The sequence below is a fragment of the Dasypus novemcinctus genome, chromosome 9 (genome assembly GCF_030445035.2).
Source record: "Dasypus novemcinctus isolate mDasNov1 chromosome 9, mDasNov1.1.hap2, whole genome shotgun sequence".
Taxonomy (NCBI): Eukaryota; Metazoa; Chordata; class Mammalia; order Cingulata; family Dasypodidae; genus Dasypus; species Dasypus novemcinctus.
Window position 1 is genome coordinate 53,720,281 of NC_080681.1, and position 15,369 is coordinate 53,735,649.

The window sequence follows — 15,369 nt, forward strand, 5'->3', positions numbered from 1 at the left end:
GCCAGCTCATCACATGGGTCAGGAGGCCCTGGGTTTGAACTGCGGACCTCCCATGTGGTAGATAGACGCCCTAACCACTAGGCCAAGTCCGCCGCCATTTCTCTTCTAAATTAGTGACCTCGTGGATTTTGTTTTACAATTTATGGAAAATGTTGTAATGATACTTCTGGTAAACAGGACATTGGTAACAAACAAGAATTACCCCTCCTCAAACAGGCAAGTTAAAGGATACTGTCAGCTTGTTAGTACCTGTGTACCACAAAGAATCTGGTACGTTGGGCAGAGAGAGAGTATCCCACTGCCAAGACAAGCACTTGCCACATAAAAAACTCTCCTGTACTGTCTCTGATCCAATTTTTAGCACCATTTTTTTTCCATTTCACTTTTTATGGACTGAAGTATAATAAAGGTACCAGTGTCCAGAGGCAGGTGTCATATTCCTTAATCTTGCTGCCACCTGTCCTTAATTCTTCATTCATAAACTTTATTTAAAAGACCAAAATTCCCAGTTCTCCTTTTGTTTAATGATTCCTGCCCTGATCCCTGATAGCACTGGCAAAGATGCTTATTTCCTCATGGATGAGAGAGACTCCTTCATCTCATTGGTCATGGATTTGATGAGGTGCATTTGGTCATACACATGCTTGGTCATATAGCTCTCCAGCTGCTGCTTCACCTGAAGCTCCTTATTCCCTGCATTCAGTGAATCTTTGGCTTTGGCCTTGCAATGCATGGTACATCAGGTCAGGTGGTCCTGGAACGCCTCCAACTCAGTGGTTACCAGGGCCTGTGCTTGAGCCAGAGGTGCACGGCAGTGCTCAATGCACTCTTGAATCTGTTGCATGGATGCTTGGCTGTCCTCACAACAGCTGGCACTGCTCTAGAACCTGATTCCTTACATCTTCTACATGTTCCCTCTCTCCAGACTTTTCACCATGGTGTCCACTGCCTCCTATACACAGAGCTGCTGCAGTTCCTCCGTAGTGACTCCATGCTGTACTCTGCTGGGCTGGTGCCCTGAAAGTAGGACCATTTGATGAGATTACTGCAGTTAAGGTGTGGCCCACATCAGTCAGGATGAGTTGTAATCTTGTTACTGGAATTTGTTATAATCAGAGTGAAATTCAGACAGAGAGAAAGGAAGCAAGAGGCTAAACAGCAGAGGAACCCAGAAGAGAAGGGAGAGGACAGGATATGCTGACTTGCCATGTGACAAGCTAAGGACCAAGATTGCCAGCAGCAGCCCCAGAATGCCACAGTCTTTGGGAAGATAGCATGATCTTGATGATGCCTTGGACCTTTTCCCAGCCTCAAATTGTGAGCAAATAAATTCCCATTGTTTAACCTGATCCATTTCATGGTGTTTGCTTGGGTAGTCCTAGAAAACTAAAACAGATGGTTATGATGAAGATGTTCTAAAATTAGATTGTGATAAAAGTTGTATTACTCTGTGTATAGTAGGGCAGACTAATGCCCCCCACACCCATGCCCAAATATCTACATCTTAATCCCTGGAACCAGTGAATATGTTATTTCAAATGGCATCATGTGAATGTAAGGACTCTACTTATCCTTACTGGCTTTCAAGATGGAGAAAGGGGTCTGTAAGCCAAGGAATATGGGCAGCCTCTAGAAGCTAACAAAGGCAAGAAAACAAATTGTTCCCTACAGTGACCAGATAAGATTCAGCCATAGGTTCCCAATTATAAGGGCAAGAATCTCGAGAACATAGACAGTGCTTAGTAAAAGACAATAGACCAATATTGTAAGCCCTCAATAATATGCATGTAACTATGAACCTTATTCTTAAAAAACTGAAACTTAATGGGTCCCATAGGTTCCAAGGGAAGGGGGAGGGAAGAAGAGAATAGATGGAACATAGGGTGTTTTTGGGCATTGGAAGTGCTCTTCATGATCTTGTAATGATGGATGCAGGCCATTATACATTTTGTCAAAACCTATAAAAATGTATGGTGCAAAATGTAATCCATAATGTAAACCATTGGCCATGGTTAGTATCAATGCTTCAATATTCATCAGTTGTACAAATATACCCTACTCATGTAAGATGTTATCAATAGGGGAAAATGTGAGAAGGGGAGGGGTGGGGCATAGGGGAATCCCCTATATTTTCTATGTGTCTTTTCTGTAACCTAAAGCTTCTTTGAAAATACAGAAAAAAAAAAACAAAACAAAACACTGGTGGAATGGGGGAACATACAGAAGAAGTTATAACTGTATATAAAAGATAATATATCTTATGGTGAGGAAAGGCACAATGAATTTTTAAAAATTTATTAAATTCTGAAATATTTTAATTTTTATATTTTATTTGTTTTTGTTATTATTTTACTTTTAGTCATTTTTTTGCTTTGTTTTTGGGGAGGTTTTGGTTTTCAGAAGAGTTGCAACTGTGCATGGAAGGCCATGGTGTGGGGTGTCGGTGATGGGGGATGTGTGGGAAGAGGTGCATCTGGGTCATGCCTTTATGAAATATGTGTATGTTCAAGTGATTATGGGGTGTTGTCTCAGTGTGTGGAAACCCACACAATAACCAAAAGAATACTGAATTACCATCCTGGAAAGTCTTGCTACATTCTTCAACAGAATAGCAAGAATCCTTAGAGTATATGGGGAGTGCCTGGTAAAGGAAAACAGACCAATATGCTGGGCCCTTGAAATTGATGGTTGTGCTTATAAACCTTGTTGTAATATTGAAACTTAACTTAGTATTATGTATTGCCTAAGTTGCTCAAATGTGGCCATACTAAGCCAAACTCAAAATATAAACTCACTACCTTACCCCCTGGCATGGGAATGACTCCTGGGAATGAGCCTCCCTGGCACTGAGGGATTATTACCAAGCAACAACTAGTGATGCATTTGGAAAAAGACCTTGACCAAAAAAGGGGAAATATTAAATACAAATGAGTTTTTATGGCTAAGAGATTTCAAAGTGAGTCAGGAGGTTATTCCAGAGGTTATGCTTATGCACATCTCAGGAGGATATCATTGACTTTCACAGTAAACACTGCCTCAATCAGTGATGCTCCTGAGGGCTCTAGAAACATCTAGACTCTATAGGCAGGGCAGACAATCTCAGGAATTCAGCACCCTGTCAGTGGGCCTTACCTTGGAATATATGTTCCCCAGTGTAACAGAATTAGACTCATTTATAATTTCCCTATACACAACTCTTCTGCCCCATTTATTTGAACCTATAATTAGCATTATAATTGTTAAATATATGTATGAGAGACTTAAATCTTTGGCCTGCTCATATGCTGATTGAGCCCTGAATTTCAGCAGTGTTGCAACACCCACTGTCCAGTTCATTGGACTTGCCCAGGGCAACTAAAAAAAGGATGATGATGGACAATGCCCATTCCAATAAAGGGTATCTACAACTGTAATCAAGATAGTTCCATCCAAATGCAAATCAAAACTACAATGAGATACCATCTTACTCCCATAAGATTGGCAGCCAAGGAAAAAACAGAAGAATACAAATGCTGGAGAGGATGTGAAGAAAGGGGAACATTCATCCACTGCTGGTGGGAATGCAGAAGGATCCAACCATTCTGGAGGATAGTTTGGCGGTTTCTCAAAAAACTAACCATAGATTTGCCATATGACCCAGCAATACCACTGCTGGGTATATACCCATCAGAACTGAAAACAGGGACATAAACAGATATATGTACACCAATGTTCATAGCAGCATTGTTTACTATCGCCCAAAGTTGGAATCAATCCAAATGTCCATCAACAGACGAGTGGATCAATAAAATGTGGTATATACACACAATGGAATACTACTCGGCTGTTAGAACAAATACACTACGATCACATGTGATAACATGGATGAACCCTGAGAATCTTATGTTGAGTGAAGCAACCCAGGCATTGAAGGACAAATACTACATAACCTCAATGATATGAAATAAGCAAACTGCCTCAGAGAGCTAGACACCGGAAAAGAGGCTTACAGGAAATCGGGGGGTGGAGGAAGGATGTGAGTTAATGTCTGTAGGGGTGGAATCTGTGATGAGCTGGTGGTAAGTATGAGCACAAAGAAGGGACAAAATGGGAACAAGGGGTTACCTTCGGGTGGGGCTTTGTGGGTTTGAGGGGGGCTAGGGATGGACAGAGGGGTAATATTGTCCAAAAATTGGGGGGAGGGAGGGGCAACATACGAACATGGGAGAGTGTCAGGTGTTCATTGAGAACAAAATGTTGAGAAAATCTTATCAAAGTATAAGTAGGAGGGTTACCTGTTTAGGATGCTCAGGGGTTATGGTCTGATGCGGGACGGACTTTGGGTGAATAGCTGAAGGCTCATTTTGCCAAGGTGGGTTGTACCATTGGGAAGAGACCCAAGAAGTGAGAGTTGGGGTGGACCCACATCCTGGGGAGGACTAATGCCGTCAAATAGAGAGAACCGTATCTCTAGTGAGAAAGGATGGCTCCCAGGGCATTAGGGCAGTTGAGAAAGTCAGGCCCTGAATACTGCTGCAAGTATCTCTGGACATGGCTTCTCGGGAAATGGAGATTGGCTGGCGATGTGGGCCCCAAGGGGAGGGGAAAATGGATGTGGAATGGATGGAAACAAGGTAAATATGGGGGCAACAGAGGAGTTTTGTGAGAGTACACGAAGATGAATATAAAACATGTAATATTACTCCAAAAACATATAGGGGACGATAGACTAATAATGTAAACCATAAGGCAAAACATAGGATAACTGAAAAATTTAGAAAACTGTACAACCTAAAGTATGGACCACATAGTAAGCACAGATGTCATCTTGTTTGAAAGCTATTGTCTCGGAATCTGTACATCAGTTTCAGGAAATATGATATGAACAAGTTAAGAGATTATCGCTGTGGAAGGGAAAAGGTTCTGTGGTGAATCTGGGGAAGTACTGTATATTGTATATATGAATTTTGGTGATCTAAGACTCTTGTGAAGCTGACATTATGTTGGGATTCACTTTACAGGAAGTTTTGGATCACAGAGTGGTTCAACAATGGCAGCGGAGGAATACTGATATAGGATGTTAATGACAGGATATATATGGTTGACAGGGAGTTATACAGGGCATATGCCCAGGGTATATAGTAATATCTAGATATACTCATAGTGGAAACAATTAAAAACAATAGCTGGGGGGGGTACTGGGCCCCTGGCCGGGGGTCACTGTCATGGACCCTGGGGGAGCAGCGGCAGTCCCCCAGGTGCAACAGCAAGAACCAGGAAGGAAGGAGGGCCCAACAGTGGGCTCCTGATACTTATGGCTATGCTTTTGAGCCTATACACCTGCAATAAGAATAAGGCCTAGAGTAGCACTGTGCCTGGGAGTTTCCTCCTGACAGCCTTCATGTTACTCAAATGTGGCCACTTCACAGCCAAACTCAGCAAGTAGATGCAGTGCATTCCCCCCAGCGTGGGACATGACACCCGGGGATGAGCCTCCCTGGCACCGAGGGATCACTACCACATACCAGCTGAAGATGCAACTAGAAAAGGACCTTGAATTAAAGGTTCAACACGGATCAGCAGAATATCCCTGTCTACATATAATAACATGACTTCAAAATACTGTTTGACCTAATGTAAGGAGGAAATGGAAAGGAGAAATGAGAATATAAGGCTATGAGTCTCTAAAAAAGAGTCTTGAGGTTGTCAGAAGGAATGCCCTTATGCACAACTGAGCAGAGTCTGAGAGACAGATAAAGTACATACAACCCCAGGTATTGGTTCTTTTGAGGAATAAAGAGACCCACGGGTTCTATGGTCATGGCAGATGGGGTTCACTGCCATGGCAGATGGCCCTTCTTTGGAGCTGGTGTTTCTGCGTGATGGAATTGGACTCAGAGGGGATCTCTTTTCACAAGACTTGCATGCTACTTTAATGGAATTGTAGTTGGTGCTGGGGTTTTAGATATATTTAGGGGATTTGAATCTCTGGACTGATAATATGACACCCAGGCCCAGAGCCTCAACAGACTTCAGCTCCTACACTTTGATTTATTGGACTTACCCCACTCAGCTAACATGGAGTTGAAGAAGGTCAACCACCACACCATGGAGCCTAGAGTGTCTACAACTGAAAGCAGGAGGAGTGCATCCAGTATCCATGTGGAATCTAAGCCCCCACTTGACATAGATGTGCAATGGACACAACCAATCCAATGTCCACAGAGAAAATGTGGAATGGGTGTGGGAAGGGTAGCCATGGTGGCTGCTGGGTTTGGGGAATGGGAGGAAGAGATGAGATGTGGAGGCGTTTTCGGGACGAGAAGATGTCCTGGGTGGTGCTTCACGGACAATTACGGGACATTGTAGATCCCCCCAGGGCCCACTTGATGGAACGTGGGAGAGTGTGGGCTATGATGTGGACCATTGACTATGGGGTGCAGTGATGATGCTCAGAGATGTACTTACCAGGTGCAATGGATGTGTCACGATGATGGGAGAGAGTGTTGCTGTGGGGGGAGTGGGGGGTGGGGGCGGTGGGGGTGAATGGGACCTCATATTTTTTAATGTAATTTTTAAAAATAAATAAATAAAAAAAAAAGAAAACACTAGAAATATTCTTAAAGAAAAAAAAAAAAAGATAGTTCCATCCATCTGCCCCATGGTATCTAAGCTCTCTATCAATCAGAAACAGAGTGGGTATCACTATCCCAAAATTCTCAAGATTGAGGAATGAACAAATGTAAGGGAGGAATGCAACTATGGACTAAAGTAGACTTATTATTCTAGCAATGGAAAAACTTGTAACATTGGTATAAAGGCGGTGGTCACCAGAGGTTCTGAGGGGAAGAAGAGGGGCATTTTTGGGACACTGGAATTGTCCTGAATGGCATTGTGATGATGGATACAGGTCATTATGTATTTTGTCAAAACCTATAAAAATGTGCAATATAAAATGTAAACTATTGACCATAGTTAAGTAGCAATTCTTCAATATATGTTCAAAATGTACCACACTAATGAAAGATTGTTAATGGGGGAAATATGGGATGGGGTATATGAGAATCCCCTACATTTTTGATGTAGCATTTATATAACCTAAAACTTCTTTGAAAAACAAGCAAACAGAACTTATCCATGCCAGCACCTTGATTTTAGCTCAGTGTGATCCGTTTCAGATTTCTGACGTCCAGAACTGGAAGGTAATAAATTTGTGTTGTCTTAAACTCCTAAATTTGTGGTAATTTTTTACAGAAGCACTAGGAAACTATTACATTGTGTTTGTACTAGAAACCACTGAGCTGTATATTTTAAATGAATGAATTATATGGAATTTGAACTATTTCACAATAAATCTCTTTTAAAAAAGAGAGAAAAAGTAGGGTGGTTAGGACAGGCCTAATTGAGAATATTACTTGAGTAATGTCTTGAAAGAGGTATATAAATCAACTAGTGTGCATGACAAACCACCTCATAACACAGTGCCTTAAAACACTGGTCAGCTAACTTCAGCCCACAGGTCAAACTGGTCCACTGCCAGAGTTCTGTTTTTTAAATAAGTTAATTGGAACACAGACATGTTCATTAGTTTTATTATTGTCTATAGCTGCTTTCTCATTTCAGTGGCAGAGTTGAGCAGTGTGACAGAGACTGTATGGTCCACAAAGCATAAACTATTTATTACTTGGCCCTTTGTGGGAAAAATTTAACAATCCTTGATTTAAATAACAAAACAAAAAAATCATTTATCCCTGCCCACCACTTGGAAGGTTGATTGAGGTAATTCTGTTTCATATATGTTCATTCTAAGGCATAGTCTGACTAGTAATGGGAAAGTAATGGGAACTTTACCAGTAATGGGAAAGGCTTTTTATGAGATGTGAACAATTCAAGAAATCAGACAGAAACACATGATGCCCCTTTCAGAACTAGGCTTAAAACTTACCCACTGTTGCTTCTGTCCTCCTAACACTGGCCAAAGGAAATCAAATGGCCAATTCTACAGTCAAGGGGCAGGAAAGTACGCTCTGCCCATGATGAGGGCATAACAAAGATGTGAATATAGGAAGGGGTGAAGTATTAAGGTCAATGATTCACAAATAGGTGAAGGAATTAGCCATCTAGGATAAAGCATCTTAGGTAGAGAAAACAGACTGTATAAAAATCCTAAGGCAGAAACAGCATCACTGGTATGTTTGAGAATCAAGGAGATCAGTAGGTCCAGAATACAGTAAGTGAGGGGAAGAGTAGTAGATGAGGTTGGACAAGTAACTGGGTCAGGTGTGGGGAGATCATAGCCATTTGAGTGAGATGGAATGGGTTTTCAGCAGAAGTTAGATACCTAGATATACATTTTTGAATAATCACTTTAACACCAGGGCTGAGAATAGACTTAAAGGTGACAAGAGTGGAATCAGGAAGAACAACAGTTAGGAAGCTATTTCAACCATTCAGGTGGGAAACAGTGGTGGGTGGAATCAAAAGTATTTCCTGAAATGTTGGATAAGGGAAAGTAAGAAATAGGAGTCAAGGATGAGTTCAACACATTTGTCCTAAATAGCAGAAATGATGGAGATGCCAACAATTAAGATGGAAAACACAGCAGGTAGAATAGTTTTGAACAGAAGTCTGATGAAGAACATATTGCGCCTGCAATGTCTCCTAGACATCCAGATGGAGTTTTCAAATAGGCAAATGGATACACAAGACTAAAGCTCATGAGAAAAGCCTGGGCTAAAGGTATACTTTTGGGAGCCATTGGCTTATGGATGGTATTTAAAGCAATAAGATTGGATACAATCACCAAGTGAATTAGTATAGATAGAGAAGCAGTCTAAGGATTGAGTGCTAGGGCTCACCAATATTAAGAGTTCTAGGAAAGAGGAAGAACAAGGACATAATACTGGAATGGGGCAGTCAGTGAGATGGAAAGAAAACCATGGGTGATTATTTAACATCATGCTATAAAGGAAGAAATAAAACCTAAGTTGCCTCAGTTTTCAGGCAGGGCAGGGTGTCCTCCTCCTTAATGCTATTGTTAACTATGTTTTCAAGTGTGTGCAATTGTGGTGTTGACACAAACTGGAGTTGAAGCATTGGCTTAAGAGTTAAAGGACATTTTGTATTATACTGTTCTATCCACTTAATCCCTAGAGCCATGGTTTGGTGGGAGTTGGGAGGGGAGATTAATTTGAATATTAGCATTTCCTGATAATTTAACTTTCAAAGTTCATTGCTTTTGTTTTCCTTGCTGCATTAGAAATGAGCCTTAACATGTTTTATATAAACATCAAATTATATATTTATCAGGCTAAATTATTTAACTCTATAGCTTAAATCTTCAGAATAAATCCAAACTTCTTAGGATTACATAGAGGAACATTTACATGATCTAGGTCCTGCTTTTCTCTCTACCTTCATCTCTCATCCCTACTCCCCTCACTCTCTTGTTCTAGCCAAGGTGACATACTATACTTTCAGTTCCTTGAATGGGACATGTTCTCATTTACCTTCAGGTCTTTGTATGTGACCTTTCCTTTGAATACTTTCTCTACCATTCAACTGTTTAACTACTTGCTGTTTTCCAAGTCTCAGCTTTAATATTACCTCAATCTTCCTTGATCCTCCAAATCAAAGTTAGGTGCCCTTCTCTCTTGCCCCTTAGCATTTGCAAAATTCCCAGATCATAGCTCTTATTAAGCAGTATTGCAGTTTCCCATATACATGTCCATTTCTCTGTCTGGACCAGGAGTTGGCAAGCTTTCTCTGTAAAAAGACAGATGGTAAATATTTCAGATATTGTATGCCATACATTCTGTCACAACTACTCAACTCTGTCATTATAATGTGAAAGCAGCCATAGACAATACATAATCAAATGATTGTGACTGTGTTCCAATAAGATTTATTGGCAGAAGAACAGATTTGGCCCATGGGCTACAGTTTTATGCCCCTGTTATAGACCATAAACTCTATGAGGGTAAGGAATATATTTTTTTTGTTGACTATTATATCTCAAGTACCTAGCAAGCCTCTGAAACAGTAAGACCCTCATAAATATTTGTTTAAGGAAAAAAGAGCAATGTAGCACAACATTGCTAAGAAAATGACCTGCCTGTAATCACGAAAAAGTGCTATTTAAAAGTTACTTTACATGCATTCTTTTAAAAAAATCCTAAAATCCTTAAAATCTTTTCTTTGCTAGTGTCAAAAATTGGCACCCACTTTAAAGGTCCAACTCAGGTTTCCTAATTTATATTTCATGGTGAGGAAGCTATTACACAGACACATAAGGATTACTGTTTAATCTGCAATATTCTAGTCATGACCAAGAATTGTAAATATTACTTTCTCTTTAAATTCAGTTGAGATGGAGTCGCCTCTGAGATCAAGTCAGTGCATTGTGGTTATTGTGAGTCTGGTATTTATTGACCATTCCTGTCTTTCTGCATTGCATGGAATTTGGGTAAATAGTGATTCATTTGTAGAAATATCATTTATTTAGATTCATTTAATGGAGTTTCATGTGGTTTCTCAACCATGGTTTACTTCCCCACATTGTGAACGGGAAATCAGGAGGTTTATGAGAATTTTGGCTTGTACCTCTGCCAGGTAATGAGTAAAACATGGTGTAGGGGATGAGAAGCAATATCTGTGGTAGTCACATCTTTTAACCAGACATTGTCAGGATGTTGAGCCAGATTTGGTCAAATGAGCAAATTAATCTCTGGGAAGTCTCATTGTTTGAAAGAAAAGGAAAACAATAGAAAAGATGCTATATTTTTAAAGTAATTCCACAAAACAGTTATTTCCATTTTTTCCCCAGATTTAACTATACTGTATGTAATACCAGAGATTTTCAGTTAGTTCTGAGCATCACCTAAACCTGGAAGAGAAGGGGCTTTAAGACTCCATCACCCTTAACTGGCTACATGAAATAGATGTGGGGAAAGACAGGCTCAGCATGAACGTGGTGCAGATATCTGGCCCTAGGCTGGTAATCATGTGCAGAATTTGCCATTCCCTGGAGCTGAATTGCTATTTCAGGGAAAGTGATTTTTCAACTCTGTGTGAACTGTATTAAAAGCCTTTAACATTATAAAGTTAAATGCAGACCAGACCAAATGAAGAAAAGGGGTTAATGAGAAGTTAGAAGAAAACAGGAATTTTTTAAAAAGTGGGATTAAAAACCACAATAGTTCCTTATATTTATATGATACTTTATAGAGTAAAATGAAATCTTAAGTAACTTTTAAATTTAATTCTTCCAAACTAAAACAGCTGCCTTTGGGTCCAACCTGTGGGTAGCCCATTGGCAACAGAAATAGACATAAAAATCATCTTCCCCGAGAACAGGGGTGGGCACAATTGATAACTGGTCATAGCTTTTGATTAGCAAATTTGGATTGCTGAGGGCCTGGCTTTATGGTTTAAACCCACCCTGGACAAAGGCAGCAGCAGTCATTGTTTGAATCCTCCACAGACAGGGGTGGAGGGGGTGGAAATTGAAAGACACAGTCAGAGCTTCTGCAGGGCTGTGGGGGACAGTTAGCTGAAGGGCTGCATTTGCTGGGCAGGCCAGGAAAGCTCAGCTTTGGGGAACCAACAGTGTATATCTTGGTACCCTTCCTGATTCCTTCCCCATGGCACTTTGAAGCCGGTTTGCACCATCTATGTGGCACAGGACCCTGGTCCTGTTTTAACTGGAAAAGACTAACTTTGGGCACCTCTCCAGGGTGCCCTTTCTTCCAGAATTTGCCCTCCAGGCAAATGCAACTTGAGACAACTAAAGGAGTGTTAAAACTATAGAAGTGGAGAGTCTAGGACAAAGGCCTGCAGGCTTCAAACACCCAGGAAAAAAAGGTCTGTTTCCCAGGAAACAGAAGGGACAAATAAGCATCCCTAAACATGGAAACTCTAAAAAACTAACATGCAACAGCCTGGGACAAGACAAAGGCCCAGAAAGAAAACCCTGCATAGCACATTTGTCTTGGGCAGATCTTAACTGATAGGAGTGCTTAAGCTCAAGAAAATCTGTCTTATCATCAGCTGGTTACAAAACCAAGAAACTGGCATCTCAGGGAATAAATCCCAAATTAACATTTTAAAATATTAAAATTTATAGTGCAACAAGAGTACAAGACAAACAAAGAAAAAGGAAATAATGGCCCATCCAAAGGAATAGGATTAAAATACAGAAAAACAGCAATGAAGGTGAGAATGTGGACATACTTAACAAAGCCTTTTAAAAATTATCTTAAAAATGCCCAAGGAAAGAGATGAAGGAAACTACAGAGAAAAAAACTAAAGAGTACCAAGAAAACAATGAATAGGCAATGATCGTCTAAGTAAAGAGATAGAAATTTTAAAAAGAAACTAAACAGGCCCGGCTGGAAGCTGGCGCCCTGGAGGAGTACCCGCGGGAACCCTGCCCATGGCAGATCGTGGATGATTGCGGCGGAGGCTTTTAAGCCATCAAGGACTCCCACAGTCCCCCTGTGGGAATTCGGCACTGGGTTAGCAGTAGTACCAATGCTGTGAGGATCCAAGCTCCCCAGATTGGAGGTAGCTTCGCTGTGTGGGGTGGCCTCTTCTCCACCATTTACTGCAGCCTGGTGCAGCTGTGGGGCAAGGAGGATCCCTGGAACTCCATCACCATTGGAGCTCTGACCAGGGCTGTGCTGGCTGCCCACGGTGACCCCATTGACCATGTTGGGCTCCGCAATGATGGGGGGCATCCTGTTGGCCCTCATTGAGGGTGTCGGCATCCTTCTCACTCGCTACGCTGCTCAGCAGTTCCACAATGCACCCCTGTTCCTGGAGGACCCCAGCCAGATGCCCCCCAAGGAGGGTGCCCCTGCCCCAGGCTATCCCAACTACCAGGAGTACCACTGAGGAGGTGACCATCTACCACCACAACCACCACCATGGGTGCTCCTCCTTGGTACCCTCCCAGATGATCTACCTCGAAGGGAGGGCTTCTACTCTGCTGCTTTGTCCCAGAGTGGGGGTGGGGCATCCCAGCTGCCCTGATAGATGGGTCCCCTTTTTCTCAGGGCACCCTACCCCCACATTCACATGTAACAAGCTCTCACCAGCCCCTTTGTCTGGCACCTTGATGAGTATTTAAAGCCTATTTGAAATGAAAAAAAAAAAAAAAAAAAAAAAAAACCCAAAAACAAACAAAAAAGAAAATAAACAGAAACTACTGGAATTGAGGGCCACAGTAACTGAAATGAAAATTTCCCAGTAGGGTTTCAAGACCAGATTGGGGTTGGGAAAAGAATCAGTGAATGGAATGAAAGAATACTTGAAATGAGTCAGGCTTAGGGGCAGAAGGAGAAAACAAATATTAAAAGTGAAAATAGCCTAAGAAAACATGAAGTACACCAATATACACATTTATGTGAGTCCTAGAAGAAGAAGGAAGAGAGAAATGGGCAGAAAGAATATTCAAAGAAATGACAGAGAACTTTCCAAACATAGCAAAAGAAGTGAATATGCACATCCAAGAAGGAGAGAGAACACCAAACAGGATGAATATGAAGAAAAATATACTCTGTCATGTATTGAACACACTATTGAATGCAAAAGATGAGGAGAGAGTTCTGAAAGCTGCAAGAGAAAAAACAGTGTGTCACATACAAGGGAGTCCCAATTAAACTGAATGCTGATTTCTCATCAGAAACAATATGGAGGCAAGAAGGAAGTGGGCTGAAATACTTAAAGTGCTGAAAAAACACAACTGCCAAATAAGAGTTTTATATGTGGTGACACTCTCATTCAAAAATAAGGTAGAAATTAAAGCATTCTCCTATAAACAAAAGCTGAGGAAATTCATCACCACTAGACCTGCCCTACAAGCTGTGCTAAGGGAAGTACTTCAGAGTGAAAGAAAAGGACATTAGACAGTGGTTCAAAGCAGCATAAAGAAATAAAGACCTGCAGTAAAGGTAATCATTTGGGTAATTATAAATGCCAGTATTATTGCAGTGTAGTGTTTGGCATGGAACTCCATGTCTTTCATCCTACAGGCACTAAAATGCAAATGTGTGAAAAGTAATGACAAATGTATATTTTGGATAAACAATATACAATAATATAAATTGTAGCATGTACAAAAAATGGTGAGGAGGGACAGAGGGTATAGGAAAAAGTATATAGGTACATACTGTTGAAGTTAAGTTGGTATCAAACCAAATATTATTATTACAAATTTTAACCCTATGGTAACCACAAAAAAAATCAATGGGAAATATATCCAGTTACAAATAGGAAGGCACACAATATGATAAAACACAAAAACTGAAATAAATATAAAAGCAGGCTTTGACAGAAGTGAGGGACCAAATAAACAAAAAACAAAAAAATGGTATAAGACTTACAAAGGATAAATAGCAAAATGGCAGAAGAAAGTCCAATGTTATCAGTAGTGACTTTTTTTTCAAAGATTTATTTATTTATTTATTTATTTATTTTATTTTATTTATTTCTCTCCCCTTCCCCCCCTGCCCCAGTTGTCTGTTCTCTGTGTTCATTTGCTGTGTGTTCTTCTTTTGTCCACTTCTGTTGTTGTCAGTGGCATGGGAATCTGTGTCTCTTTTTGTTGTGTCATCTTGCTGCGTCAGCTCTCTGTGTGTGTGGCGCCATTCTTGGGCAGGCTGCACTTTCTTTCGTGCTGGGCGGCTCTTCTTACAGGGTGCACTCCTTGTGTGTGGGGCTCCTCTACGCGGGGGCACTCCTGCATGGCAGGGCACTCCTTGCGCGCATCAGCACTGCACGTGGGTCAGCTCCACATGGGTCACGGAGGCCCGGGGTTTGAACTGCAGACCTCCCATATGGTAGACGGATGCCCTATCCACTGGTCCAAGTCTGCTTCCCAGTAGTGACTTTTTAAAAAAAAGATTTTATTTTTATTTATTTCTCCACCACCCTCATTGTTTGTGCTTGCTGTCTGCTCTCTGTCTGTCTGCTTTTTAGGAGGCACCGGGAACCTAACCAGGACCTCCCATGTGGAAAGAAGGTACCCAATCACTTGAGCCACCTCCACTCCTGGCTTATTTTGTCTCTTATTGTGTTTCCTCACTGTCTCTTCATTGCTTCATCTCACTGTGTTGTCTTGTTGTATCAGCTCGCCAGCCCATCACATCAGTTCACTGTCTTGCTCATCTTCTTTAGGAGGTACTGGGAACCAAACCTGGAACCCTCCATGTAGTAGGCAGGCACCCAATTGCTTAAGCCACATCAGCTTCTCAGTAGTGACTTCAAACGTAAATGTATTAAACTATCCAGTCAAGAGGCAGATATTGGAAGAATGAATTTAAAAAAGCATGACCCAAAAATATGCTGTCTGCAAGAGACTCACCTTAAATTCAAAAATAAAAGTAGGGT

General features: G+C 41.1%; 1 pseudogene; it reads left to right on the top strand.

The window, feature by feature from the left end:
- The first annotated feature begins 12,186 nt into the window (after window positions 1-12,186).
- Window positions 12,187-12,887, top strand: LOC101441629 (mitochondrial import inner membrane translocase subunit Tim17-B pseudogene; annotated as a pseudogene).
- Window positions 12,888-15,369: the final 2,482 nt, after the last annotated feature.